Source organism: Panthera tigris, chromosome E2, assembly GCF_018350195.1.
Source record: "Panthera tigris isolate Pti1 chromosome E2, P.tigris_Pti1_mat1.1, whole genome shotgun sequence".
Taxonomy (NCBI): Eukaryota; Metazoa; Chordata; class Mammalia; order Carnivora; family Felidae; genus Panthera; species Panthera tigris.
The window spans coordinates 5,741,845-5,756,701 of NC_056674.1; positions in this window are offsets into that span (position 1 = coordinate 5,741,845).

Below are 14,857 nucleotides of genomic sequence, written 5' to 3' on the forward strand. Positions count from 1 at the left end.
CGGGACTCACCGTGAGCGGGAGGGCGAGAACGGTAGTTGTAGCCACCAGAGAACCTCGGAGTGGAGGACAGCAGGCTGTGCTGCCTCGAAACACGGGTGTGAGACTGGGTATCCCAAATTCACTCACCGGAGAGTTTCTGCCCGTCAGCTCGATTCACTTCCGGGTCTGAAGGAAACTGCGCACGGCGGCCTGGAGAAGTGGTTTAGGGGGCGGGGCCTGGGCGGGGCCTGGGCGGGGCCGCGTCCAGCGAAGGGCGGGACGTGGAGCGTAGGGACTGGGCAGGAAGCGCGCGGTGGGGGCGGGCCAGTGTGGGGGCGGAGCCTCGACTCTACTGGCCCTGCTCCGCCCCTGGCTCTTTATGGGTCTGTTAGTCCCTCTGCCCCGGCTGTGCTTGTTTCTCTGCTTTTTGATCGCTGTGGAACACAGCTGCTTCCTGCGTGTTCTAAATTAACGTTTCTAACAATTTAAGGTAAGAGAGTAGTTATAAGGCCAATTATATTATAAGCTGAGATGTTTTCCTCGAGTTGAGGGTGACTAAATTCAAAAGCTCTTGGTGCCAGCTGGTGGAGACGTGCCTTGTGAGCGATGGACGCTGCAATGACATCTCAGGAAAGAACTAAGAAGTATCATCGGGAGCTGAGACCTGACAACGAGTAAGAAGGACCATCGTTTACATTTATTCTATTGCCACAGTTAGTTGAATTTACCAGTTTGCTTCTACAAATTAGTTAGAAAGGATTTGGATTTGATATAGGTCCTGAGTGTAATAATATGCTATATTGATGATATCATAAGAATATCAGAAACTTAAAAATAAGATAGGTAGAACTGATATAAATGCATTAATGGCACCAAAAAAGACTGGTTGTTAAATCTAGCAAAGATCTAGGGACTTGCCCAAATGGTGAAATTCTTGGGAATATTCTGGGCAGAAGCCATCCATGACGTTCCACAGGTGACTACAAAGAAACTAGTATCCTTACCTACCCCTAGAACTAAACAAGAAGCCTTATGTTTGAGTGGTCTATTTGGATTTTGGAGAATGCATATTCTACATCCAGGAATATTGCTAGTTCCTATCCATGAAACTATCTCAAAGAAGGCCATATTTAAATTAGGACCTAACAAAGACAAGTCATGCCTGATTTGCAAAAGTAGTGTCTCTCAATGTCTATCTTTGGACCCCTGTGATGCTTTAAGAAACGATTTTGGAAGGGACTGCAGTGCAGAGTAGTGCAGACTATAATTAAGGGTAAAAGCCTTTGAGTGCCACCTAGTGGCAGCCGCTAAGATATGGGACCAGAGGATGTTTGGATGCCTGGGCATTACATATACTATCTGAGATAAAGTTACTACCTTGCTACTAGGTGTTAACTGAGATGGCCATAAAGGACATAAAATAATATTGAAACACGAAATTATTATGCTGTTTCGGCCCATACTGGAGAAACACTCTGCTAAGGGATGAAGTGCCTATAAGTGTTCCATAATAAAAAGGAAACCATTTTCACAGGAGCGTGCTACAGGGGGAGTGCAAGTAGGCAGCCATCATATCCACGGCCGGTAGCCTCTTTTCTCCTAAGAACAACTTTAGCAACACCTAGCAACACCCGAATTACTGCCAGAGCCTACTGACACTTGTTTTTCTGGATGGAAAGCTATTAAACAGAATAGGAGAAAACTATGGGCTTCTGATGACCAGTAGGCATCTTACGGTGGATCTGATTTCCCCTGGAAAACTGCCCCACCCTGAACCTAGGAAGGCAGTGGGAAACCCAATGACATACTCAAACTAAATTTTGTCTAGGTGTAACTACTATGCATTTAACTCTAGTTTGGGGGACTCCACATTTTCGGATACAAAACATGTATCACCCTCACATACATATACATACGTTGGTGAGCCTTTATTAGTATTACATTGGGTTTGCAGATTATTAGCATTAAGAATTGATATATTCATGCTGTGAATGAAGATGCTCCCACTGACGAAGATGCTCTTTATTCAAGTCTTTCTCATATCCCAGCACTCTGAGGCTAACTCTCCTTGAAATTTGTCCCATGCAGATAATCCAAGATATTCTCTGCATCTCAAGATCCTTAATTTAATCGCATCTGCAAAGTCTCATTTGCTTTGTAAGGGAACGTAGTCAAAGGTTCCAGGAATTAGAATGCAGAGATCTTTGGGGGGGGGGCATTATTCTTTATACTATAGGTTCTAAGCTTCTCTATTACATTAATTAATAACATGGAAAAATATATAATATATATAATATATATAATATTAATATATAATATATAATATATATTATTATATAATATTATATATAATGTATAATATATAATATTATATAATAATATATATATATGGTTCTTTAAAGAATTGAGCACAGTATTTCTTTCAATGCCTGCTGCTCCTACTAAATTACAGCTCTTATATGGGCAGAGACTCTCACTGTTCACATTCTCACAGTTATGTGATAGCTTATTGGAACTTAAAACTCTGAGATGGATGACTGAATAAGTGACTATAATTGTGAGGAGAAAACATAAAATTATATCTGTCAAACAAGATTGAGGGATTTTATTCTTTTTATTTTTTAAGGTACACTTCACATCTTCACAGCATGGAGCCCAATGTGGAGGGCCTGAACTCATGACCCTGAGATCAAGACCTGAGCTGAGATCAAGAGTCGGATGCTTAACCCGCTGAGCCACCCAGATACTCCAAGATTGAGAGATTTTATATAACTTCTAGAGGTAAAGGAGACACAACAGAACCAGGATAAATGGGTGTGCCAACTATTGAAGGGGCTAACAGTTGAGAAGCATGAAGGCATTAGAGCAGAGGTGTTCAGGAACCAGCAACTGGAATTCTCCAAAATCACCATATAAATTGAATAGAGGAAAGAGATGATGTAATAGGATACTAAGGTGCTCACTAAGACAAGGACATATCAGGTGGCCCTGGTCTCAGGGGAGGACCTGGCAGAGAAGTTGGTCCTGTGAATGTGCGTCTGTATAGGGTGAATATGCGTCTGTATAGGATGAACATCATGGAGCTTCTGGAGAAGTTTGTAAAGTCACAAATGTGCAACATCCAGAGAGATAACAATTCTGCATGGAATAACTGTGATTTTCTTACCAACCATTCCAGAACAATATGCCAGATCCTTTTGCTTTTGGGATATTTTTTGCTGCCCCATTTGCCAGAAACATACATAGGAATTATGATACTTACAAGCATTTGTATGGTCCAGAATAGGGTAACCAAAGAGCCAACGCACTTGGGACCTTACACTTTAAGCTCTGTTTGCTCTGAGTTCCTGGGGCTGATCGTCATGGCCTGGAAGACACTCAATAGGCCGATGGTGCCAATGGACACACCTCTGGCAACCCTGAATACTGAGAGAGTTTACATTCAAAATTACTAAAAAAAAAAAAAAAAAAAAAAAAAAGCTTTAATCCAAAAGCTTCCAGTGTATGAAGGACTCATTTAGAGACAATAAACAAGGAGTTGGCTAAAATCAGGTGCTTGAGAATCAGATCTCTAGACCTTAACATACATCCAAGGAAGCAAAGGTAGTGGTAAATAAGAAAGAAATTCTCCAAGGTTCCAACTAAAGTCTGTGATAAGAAGATCATCTCTATTGCCAAATTCCTGGTGGCCATTCTATCATTTCCCACTAAATAATATTCATATTCAGAGTCCTTCATGGAACCAAGAGTTTTGGGTTATTATTATCATGGCATCTGAAATCCTACGTTCTCCACCTACAATTTTTTTCCAAGATATATCTCCTGTCCTTGTAAGATTGTCTAGGTTTGTACATTTTACTCAAGGAGAACCCCTTTTCCACATGTGAACAGTTAATTACCTGGATTCTTGATAAGCCTCCTTCCCATACAGAACATCACTCAAACTGAAATAGAAAGTACAGTAAAACCTTGGATTGCATGTAACTTGGTCTTCGAGTGTTCTACAAGACAAGCGAACATTTCTAACAAATTTTAACTTGATAAATGCGTGATTCTTGCAATACAAGTAGTACATGATGCCGAATATGACATGATCACAACTGAGCCAATGTTACCTAAATTTGTTTTCATATACAAGTGCTTTGGATTACAAGCCTATTTCTAGAGCGAATTATGCTCAAAAACCAAGGTTTTACTGTACTCACCTGATTCTTTCCTGATGATATGGACACCTCTGCCAGGATTACTCACAGGAGATATTCAGTTTAAGTGTGATGGCAGAACCAGCTATAAATTAAATTTAAGACACTTGCAATGGTTTAGAGTGCTGTACCAGGATGGAGGTTATTTGCTTCTGGAGGGAAGCCCTAGGGGCAGAGATTCGGAAAGACAAAATATCATCAACCCCCTCCCTCCTTGTATCTCCTGGGGCTAAGATGTTCCTTAAAACACAAACCAAGACAAAAGTAAAAACAGGTGCCAGTTTTTTGCTTTTCCTTTTCCTACAGAAATCAATGTATCCCATTTCAAGATCTACAGTTTTATTCTTCACAATCATCTCTTATTTCTATCCAGACATTTCATCCCAAAGAGCCAGGTTATAAGAGGGGCACATTCTTCTGTATAAAATGTAACCAGACTTACATTTGGGTCCTATAACTCCCTTCGGGCTGGGTTACCACTTTGAGGTATACAAACCCATCTGGCCTGGGGTGGCCACTGAAGGAAGGAAAGCCACATTATGCCCAGGAATGGTCAGTGTGGAATTCAAATTTGGAAAACAGATCCATATAATCCCCACTGCTCCTTCCCTCCTTTTCCTGGAAGCAGCTGAGAGAAACTGATAATCCCTTTTTGATTATCCCTTTTTGACACTAACATCTAATCACCAAATTACCTTGTAACCAAGACATTGGACCAGCTGGAAGAAAGGAAGTAAAATGGGTCAGCCCATTTTTTAGTGGTTTTTGTGATAAAAAGCATAACATGGTCAAGGGTGCAAACGGACAGGAAAGTCTAAAAGGCGACACAGATTAGTTTCAAGGGGCACAGTGGTGTGGCTGGAGTCAATCTATAGGAATGTGTGAGCAGTAGTGAGGCATGACCAATAAACTGGACAGGCGGGTCAAAGGTCCAGTGAAGTCATTCCACCAGGAGTGACTGGGAGCCTTCCAAACCACGAAACAAACGGGTCAACTTTTTCCTGCAGCCACAACTCTGGCATGCAATGGTAGCCGATGCATCAACAGAGAGCTGGGTTTGATCAGCATCTTGACAGTGGTCAGTCTGCTCAGACAATAGGTCCTTACCATGGGCTTCCAAATGAGTGGCTCAGACAACAGGGCAACAGCTGAGATTTATTTCTGATTCACAGCCCCAAAGAAGGTGTCATTAATCAGACAGTCTATAGTTTCCAACACGGAAGACCAAATCACTAAAACATGGGCAACAACCCAAACCCCTGAGTTCCGACCCCTGAGTGGAGTGATTGCACTGCTTTCAGTTCTGCATGGCCGGCTCTGAAGCTAAACAGCCGCAGAGCCCAGAGGACATCAGCTCCTGTGACCCATCAGTGAACAAGGGACAGATATTTAGAAGACCCTTGGTGAACCAGGCACCCTATACAGCCAGCAAGCTTTGCTTCAGGCACTGGAGGGTGGCATAAAATGTCCATTGAACACAGCTCCAAAATTTTCCTGGATAGCCGAGAACTTGCTTGGGCAAGTCAGGTTTCCTTTTAAATATACCATATCCAAATAAACCAATACATGTAAGTAAACTTCTGAGTTCTGTGAGCCGCTCTAGCAAATTAACTGAACCCAAGGAGGTGGGGGTCATTGGAACCTCCGGTCTATAGCTGGTCAGTCAGAAGCACAGGTTGACAACCTGTACTTGCAAGTGGCATCTGAAGGGTGAGGGAGGAGGGTGGTCTTGTGGGACTGAGCCCTTAACCTGTGGAATCTGATGCCAGCTTGGGTGTCAGAATTAAGCTGAGTTGTAGGACACCCTGCTGGTGTCTCAGAGAAGTACTTGTTGGTGTTGGGAACACCCTCCCCCCCCACACACAAACACACCCCCGCCACTGCCATACCCCATGGTGGAATTTAGTGCTCAGACCCCTTCTTAAGGATCCATACCTAAATAGTATGTATTTCCATGTGTCTGGCTTCTTTCACTCAATGTTAAGTTTATGGGATTCATCCATCTTGTTGAATACAAATGAATTTTATTCATTTTTATTACTAGAGAATTATCCCATTGTGTGAGTAAATTATAATTGTAAACCACACCAAAAATACACACACACACACACACACACACACACACACACACACACCCTATATCTATTTGGCAAGCAAAGTCTTGGGTATTCTCTACCTACTAAGTTCATCAACCCCAAAATGAAAATATTGGACTAGGAAGGTCCATTCTCTATGGGTCAGGCTTCAGTTTTAATCAGAGCTCTGTAGCAACCAAGTAGCCTCTTTTGGAATCCACATCACTATAAGCTGTGACAGGGCAGCTCTGAGTCCAAGACCCCAAGGGGGGCCCTCAGATGGAGGCTGTCTCCCTTTGCCAGAGGCTTCAAATGACGAAATTACCAAGTTTTCTTTGGTCACTGGAAGAATCGAGTGTCATAAGTCTGCCCATATAGTTCCAACAAACTTTAACTGGATGACAGGACTCTGATTATTTTCAGGTTTTATCAGCCTTCCCTAGTGTCAGAGATGTAATACAGACAACTAAGTGCTATTGATACCGAGACTTATTACTTTCCAACAAAAAGACCATCTATAGGGTGAGCATTTGGATACCAGATGATAGAGACATCATGCTAGATTCTGACCTACCCACAGGGGGCAAATGACAGTGGAGTGTGTCTCTTGAACACTTTTTTTTTGTTTACTTTTAAAAATTATTTTATTTTTTATTATTTTTTAAATATTTTTTTAATGTTTATTTGTTTTTAAGAGAAAGAGAGAGAGAGCGTGAGCAGGGAAGGGGCAGAGAAAGAGAGAGACACAGAATCCAAAGCAGGCTCCAGGCTCTGAGCTGTCAGCACAGAGTCCCATATGGGGCTCGAACTCACAAACTGTGAGATCATGACCTGAGCTGAAGTCGGACGCTTAACCGACTGAGCCACCAAAGCATCACTAAAAATTATTTGAGAGAGAGACAATGTGAACAGGGGAGAGAGGCAGAGGGAGGGGGAGATTATTTATTTATTTATTTATTGGGGGGGGGGAGGGGCGCGGAGACAGGGAATCCCAAGCAGGCTCCACACAGGGCTCGAACTCATGAACTGTGAGATCATGACCTGAGCCAAAACCAAGAGTTGGACGCTTAACTAGGCACCAAGCTAGAGAGAGAGAGAGAGAGAGAGAGAGAGAATGAAAATCTTCAGCAGGCTCCATGCTTAGCTCCTGAATACTTTGAGACCAAACCCAAGTCTATCTGCCCAATGCACAGCAAAGCCGATCACTGAGACATCAGGCTTTCAGCAAGGAAAGGGTTTGAGAGGCAGCCAGACAAGAAGACAGGAGGGCAAGCCTCAAATACCCTTCCTCCAAGGTGGAAAAAATGAGGTGTTTTTTTTAAATGTATATATAATCATAGGGGTTGAGATTACATACATATTGATGAGAAGGGCCAGAAAAGGTATGACTATTCATGAGGAAAGATGGAGCGTGCACACTGAACAAATATATGTAACATGCATTCTGTGTTCACTTTGGGGTGGAGACTTAACATCAGAATAGGGCAAAATTCAGTCCCTGACATCAGGAGTTTATCTTAGGACAAGGAGAAGGGCTATGGGTATGCTCTGAGAGCTGGTACAAACTGAATGGGGTCTTGGGCTCATTATCTCAGGTAAGCAATGCAGGCCCTTGCTTGTTCATGGGCTGGAACCATATCAGTTGACCTTGAGCCCAGGCTTCTGTAGAGACAGCTAGTGGGTTTTTTAGTTGGGTCTGAAAAGGCACAATCTTGTTTCCTGAAAAACAAGATTTAAAATTTTTTGCCAGTTTCAACCTCATTAACCCTATGGGGCACGGTTTCAACTTCTCAGCAGATGGCAATAATCGCCTCTCACACTACGGGACCAGAAAGTACAAGAACATACTGCCTCAATCCCTATTATAGATGCTGATGTAGACACAGCAAGAGGATGTGGAATTAGCACCTGCATCATCATTGTAGCTTCATTCTGCCACTGTGGACCTTGCCCACACCTTATCAGTTGAGTTTGGGTCCTTTTTTTCCCTGTGTGAACACGGATGAGGACATTTAACACCTGTGTGAGTCAGAGGCTGTAGTAAGATTATGTTATTCCCTGAACAGGAGCTTGGAAATGCAAGGGGCAAGAAAAAGCTAACATGGAGGGTGGGGATGGCCAGGGAGGTGGGGAGGGTACCCCTACTTTTCATTCTTTAATGCTTTTCACCTTAAGGTCTGATCTGGCTTCCTCCTTGCACATCCCAGAAACTGAAGGGTGGCCTGGTTTAGAGGTTTCTTTATTCCTGCCTATTTGCAACCATAGTTGACCCTATAGTCCTTGTCACTTAGCCTTCCCTCCCATCTAGTAAGATGAGGTGTGGCACCTGATCTAACACAGCTATACAATTTTGAGTTCCTTCCCTCCCTCAAGCATATTCAGCTTGCTGCTCAAGCTGTTGAAGTCTGAGAGAGACTGAGGTGATAGGCTGAGAGACACATCAGGAGGTCCAGAGGGAGAGAGTGACCCCGTGCTGTAAGCAAGGCGCTAGCAAGGCACATTGCCTTTTGGTTTCTAGTGGGCTACAGGCTGCGTGCAACTCAATCACATTAACTTATAATGTTGATTCACCCGAACCTCTTTATTAGCTCTGGGGACTCCTTGTTCCTCCCTCCCCTGCATCAGAAGAAGAATGAGCAGTACTTCTAGACCCTTCCTCCTTCCTCCAGGGAGTGACTGAACAACAAAGCACATTCAGGTTGCTTGCTTCAATCCTACCTCTCACACAGCAGCCTCCTTAACAAGTAAGACAGTGGAAGGCCCTACTCACACCTTGTGCAACACCTGGGTGAGAGAATTTGCTACTGGTCCCAGAGAACCTTCTCTTATTCCCTAACCAGACCCATAAAGGGACCTTGTCCTTTTCTTTACAAAGAGTCATGCCTATCTCACCACCCCATCCTTGTCACCAAGACTGCCAAGACTGCTGGCAAGACTGTTAGATTTTATAACTTATTTGCAAGCCAAAAAACTAGTTTTCCCGTTTCATAGCTGCCAGCAGAAGGCATGAGACTCCTGGATTGCCCACAAAGGGGCTTATTATTCCCTGTACAATTGGAAGCACAAACTTCAGTTCACCTGCCCCTTCCTCACCCCACATCCCACAAGGTGAGGCAAAGAGGCTCAGGTAGATGCTACACAAACAATAGATCTTTGTCACAGATGATGAAAGTCAGTCCAGATCTTTTGCCATTTATCACACACAACCATTCAACTTTTGTCTCAGAAGGAGGCATAATTGTTGTTATACTGGTCAGGAAATCAATCCATCCCTTGCTCTAGAGAAAGACACTACCACCATCTTACAACCATCTGTGGCAAGAGAACCTGGAACAGAGCTGACACAAGACATGAAAAAAAATCCCACCCAAAACTGAGATGCCCACAGAGAGGGAGAGAATAAAATGAGTGGGGAGGGCAGAGAGAGAGAGAGGGAGACACAGTATCAGGAGTAGGTTCCAGGGGCGCCTGGGTGGCTTGGTTGGTTAAGAGTCCGACTTCGGCTCAGGTCATGATCTCACAGTCCGTGAGTTCGAGCCCCACGTCGGGCTCTGTGCTGATAGCTCAGAGCCTGGAGCCTGCTTTGGATTCTGTGTCTCCCTCTCTCTCTGCCCCTCCCCTGTTCATGCTCTGTCTCTCTCTGTCTCAAAAATAAATAAAACGTTAAAAAAAATTAAAAAAAAAAAAAGAGAAGTAGGTTCCAGGCTCTGAGCTGTCAGCACAGAGACCGATGCGGGGCTTGAACCCATGATCTGCGAGATCATGATCTGAGCCAAAGTCAGATGCTTAACCTACTGAACCACCCAGGCACCCCCTCTTTTGTGAAAGATTTTTAAATATAAGGCATATATAAAAAATAGAATATATCGGTGAGAGATCTTGTGCATTATATACCTATAATTAACAGAGTTTGGGATTGACATAAGAATACGTTTTAGTCAGAGAGTGTGTCACAAGATACATTTGACCCTAACAGAGGTTCTTGGAAACCAATCATTATGAAGTTATCTTTTCATGAAATGCTGCTTCCCTAACTACAAGAGGGAAACAGTCTCACCATAATCAACAGACACAGGTGTTTTCAGTAGAGAACCATTCACTGTCTCCACTAAACCCTTCATGCACCCAGAGTTAGAGGAACATTTTCTAGTTTAGCAATTGCCTTCAGACTCATTGTTTCTGCACAGAATTAGATGATGTCTATAGATTCATCCCACTATTTATAACAAGCATGGAAGCGTTATAGGCACACTTCTAGCAATTCCTGAAAAGATAGTCTATGATTCTTATAAGGTAGACTGAACAACAGACTGATTTCAAAACTATAGTCCTCAAGCATAAAGTCTATAAGCAGAAAACCAGAATTCATTACCACCTGGATTAAACTTCAACAACCAATGTCATTGTGGATTACACTAAATTATAAAGAAGTCATCAGAGGTTGGTATAGAATCTTGAACTCCCATCTCTCTTTACACGTCAGTTCATGTCTCAGCAATTACTCTTCCCTTCTTTGAAACTGGACCAGTTTCAAACTCAGAAGAGTCTCTTTTTCCAATTTAAATATTTGCCCAGATTCCTGATACACCTTCTTCCCTTATAGACTCTGCCTCTGACAGTGAAATAGGACACGCTCGCCTGCCTCCTTCCTGTTACCAGAACTCTAGTCTCAGTGTGATGGTCATTTGCTGCCTCTCCTCCCCATGGAACATAATTATCATCTCACCTTGTAGCAGCAATGGGAATGCCACCTTGGAGAGATGCGAATATTTCTTAAAAATTTGTCCCAGTTCCTACTTACTGAAAACAATTACAAGTACCTACTTAGCATCTCGTAAAAGACTGCCGGAGTGTTTGGATGAGGCTCTTCCTTTTTTATCAACCCTAGATTCAAACCAGGTCTCACGTGAAGGAGAGCAGGAAATACCAAGGTCACACATGTGAGGGACTGGCAACAAAACATGTGTGGCTCACTAGATTCTCTGCGAGTACCTTTCCCTCTCACCTGGGAGCAACTCTCCACATAGGCCCAACTCTGGAGGCCTCTGTGCAGACAGTTTAACCATGAGATACTGCCTCACGACTGTCAGAGTGGCTAAAATAAAAAAGATAAAAAATAACAAGTGTGTCAATGATGTGGGGAAAAGGGCACCCTCAAGCACTGTTGGTGGGACTGTAAATTGGTGCATCTATTGTGGAAAACAGTATGGAGGTCTCTAAAAAAATTACAAATAGAATTACCCTGTGATCCAGTAATTCTACTACTGAGTATTTATCCCCCCAAAATGAAAACGCTAATTTGAAATGATATATGTACCCTCTATATTTATTGCACCGTGTTTGCAGTAGCCACGATATTGAAGCAACCCAAGTATCCATCAATAAATGAATGGATAAAGAAGATATTGTACACATGTACAATAGAATATTAAGCAGCCATAAAAAAGAATGAGTTTAGGGGCGCCTGGGTGGCTCAGTCAGTTAAATGTCCGACTTCGGCTCAGGTCATGATCTCATGTTTCATGGGTTCGAGCCCCACATCGGGCTCTGCGCTGACAGCTCAGAGCCTGGAGCCTGTTTTGGATTCTGCGTCTCCCTCTTTCTCTGCTGCTCTCCCCACCACCACACACACTCTCTCTCTCAAAAATAAATAAAAACAGTATAAATTTTTGGAAAAAAAGTGAATTTGTGCCATTTGCGACAATATTGATGGATGTAGTGGGTGTAATGTGAAGAGAAATAAGTTAGTCAGAGACAAATACCATATGATTTCACTCATTTTTGAAATTTAAGAAACAAATGAAGAAAAAAAGACAGACAAAAACAAAAACAAAAACAAAACCCACACTCTTAAGCACAGAGAACAAACTGTCCCTCACATTCTTCTACTGCTCACAGACATTAAGTCTTAGGTGCCTTTTACTCGTTATTGGTCTTTGACCACTTTTTTCTATCTATCTATCTATCTACCTACCTACCTACCTACCTACATCCAAGTTAGTTAGCATATAGTGCAATAATGATTTCAGGAGTAGATTCCAGTGATTCATCCCCTATGTATAACACCCAGTGCTCATCCCAACAAGTGTCTTCCTTAATGCCCCTTGCCAATTTAGCCCATCCCCTCACCCACAATCCCTCCAGCAACTTTCAGTTTGTTCTCTGTATTTAAGAGTGTCTTATGTTTTTGTCCTCTCCCTCTTTTTATATTATTTTTGCTTCCCTTCCATTATGTTCATCTGTTTTGTATCTAAAATTCGACATATGAGTGAAGTCATATGATATTTCTTTCTCTAATTTCCCTGAGCATAATACCGTCTAGTTCCATCCATGTTGTTGCAAATGACAAGATTTCATTCTTTTTGATTGCCAAGTAATACTCCACTGTATGTGTGTACACACACACACACACACACACACATACACTACATCTTCTTTATCCATTCATCTGTCAGTGGACATTTGGGCTCTTTCCATATTTTGGCTATTGTCAATAGAGCTGCTATGATCATGGGGGTGCATGTGCCCCTTCAAAACAGCACACCTGTGTCCCGTGGATAAATACCTAGTAGTGCAATTTCTGGGCCATAGGGTAGTTCTATGGTAGTTTAATTTTTTGAGGAACCTCCATACTGTTTTCCAGAGTGGCTGCACCAGTTTGCATTCCCACCAGCAATGCCAAAGAGATCCTCTTTCTCCGCATCCTTGCCGACATCTGTTGTTGCCTGAGTTGTTAATGTCAGCCATTCTGACAGGTGTAAGGTGGTGTCTCATTGTGGTTTTGATTTGTATTTCCCTGATGATGAGTGATGTTGAACATTTTTTCATGTGTCGGTTGGCCATCTGGATGTCTTCCTTGGAGAAGTGTCTAGTCATGTCTTTTGCCCATTTTATCACTGGATTATTTGTTTTTTGGGTGTTGAGTTTGATAAGTTCTTTATAGATTTTGGATACTAACCCTTTATCTGATATGTCATGTGCAAATATCTTCTCCCACTCCATTGGTTGCCTTTTAGTTTTGCTGATTGTTTCCTTCGCTGTGCAGAAGCTTTTTATCTTGATGAGGTCTCAATAGTTCATTTTTGCTTTTATGCCTCCAGAGATGTGTTGAGTAAGATGTTGCTGCGACCAAGGTCAAAGAGGTTTTTGCCTGCTTTCTCCTCTAAGATTTTGATGGTTTCCTGTCTTATGTTTAGGTCTTTCATCTATTTTGAGTTTCTTTTTGTGTATGGTGTAAGAAAGTGGTCCAGGTTCATTCCTCTGCATGTCACTGTCCAGTTTTCCCAACACAATTTGCTGAAGAGACTTTATTACGTTGGATATTCTTTCCTGCTTTGTCAAAGATTCGTTGGCCATATGTTTTTTATGGGTTCATTTCTGGGTTCTCTATTCTGTTCCATTGATCTAAGTGTCTGTTCTTGTGCCAGTACCATACTGTCTTGATGATTACAGCTTTGTAGTATAGCTTGAAGTCCAGGATTGTGATGCCTCCTTCTTTGGTATTCTTTTTCAAGATTGCTTTGGCTATTCAGGGTCTTTTGGGGTTCCATACAAATTTTAGGATTGTTTGTTCTAGCTCTGTGAAGAATGCTGGTGTTATTTTAATAGGGATTACAGTGAATATGTAGACTGCTTTGGGTAGTATTGACCTTCAGTGATATTTGTTTTGCCAATCCATGAGCATGGAATATTTTTTCATATTTTTGTGTCTTATTTAATTTATTTCATAAGCTTTCTATAGTTTTCAGTGTATAGATTTTTTTTACCTCTTTGGTTGGATTTATTCCTAGGTATTTTATGGGTTTTGGTGTAATTACAAATGGGATGGATTCCTTGATCTTTTTCTGTTGCTTCATTATTGGTGTGTACAAATGCAACCAATTTCTGTGCATTTGATTTTATATCTTGCGACTTTGCTGAATTCAGGATCAGTTCTAGCAGTTTTTTGGTGGAATCTTTTGGGTTTTCCATATAGAGTATCATGTCGTCTGCAAAGAGTGAAAGCTCGAGTTCCTCTTTGCTGATTTGGATGCCTTTTATTCCTATGTGTTATCTGATTGTTGAGGCTAGGACTTCCAATACTATGTTGAATTAACAGTGGCATGAGTGGACATCCCCGTCGTGTTCCTGACCTTACAGGGAAAGCTCTCAGTTTTTCCCCATTGAGGATAATATTAGTGGTGGGGCTTTCATATATAGCTTTTATGATCTTGAGGTATGATCCTTCTATCCCTACTTTCTTGAGGGTTTTTATCAAGAAAGGATACTGTATTTTGTCAAATGCTTTCTCTGCATCTATTGAGAAGATCATGTGGTTCTTGTCCTTTATTTTATTGATGTGATGTATCACATTGATTGTTTTGTGGATATTGAACCAGCCCTGTTTCCGAGGTATAAATCCCACTTGGTTGTGTTGAATAATTCTTTTAATGTATTGTTGGATCCGGTTGGCTAGTATCTGGAAGATTTTGCATCCATGTTCATCAGGGAAATTGGTCTGTAGTTTTCCCTTTTGGGTGGGTCTTTGGTTTGGAATCATAACCACTTTTTTCTCATGATCTTTTCCCTCTTAACCCACTTATTTCCATCATATTTGTAAG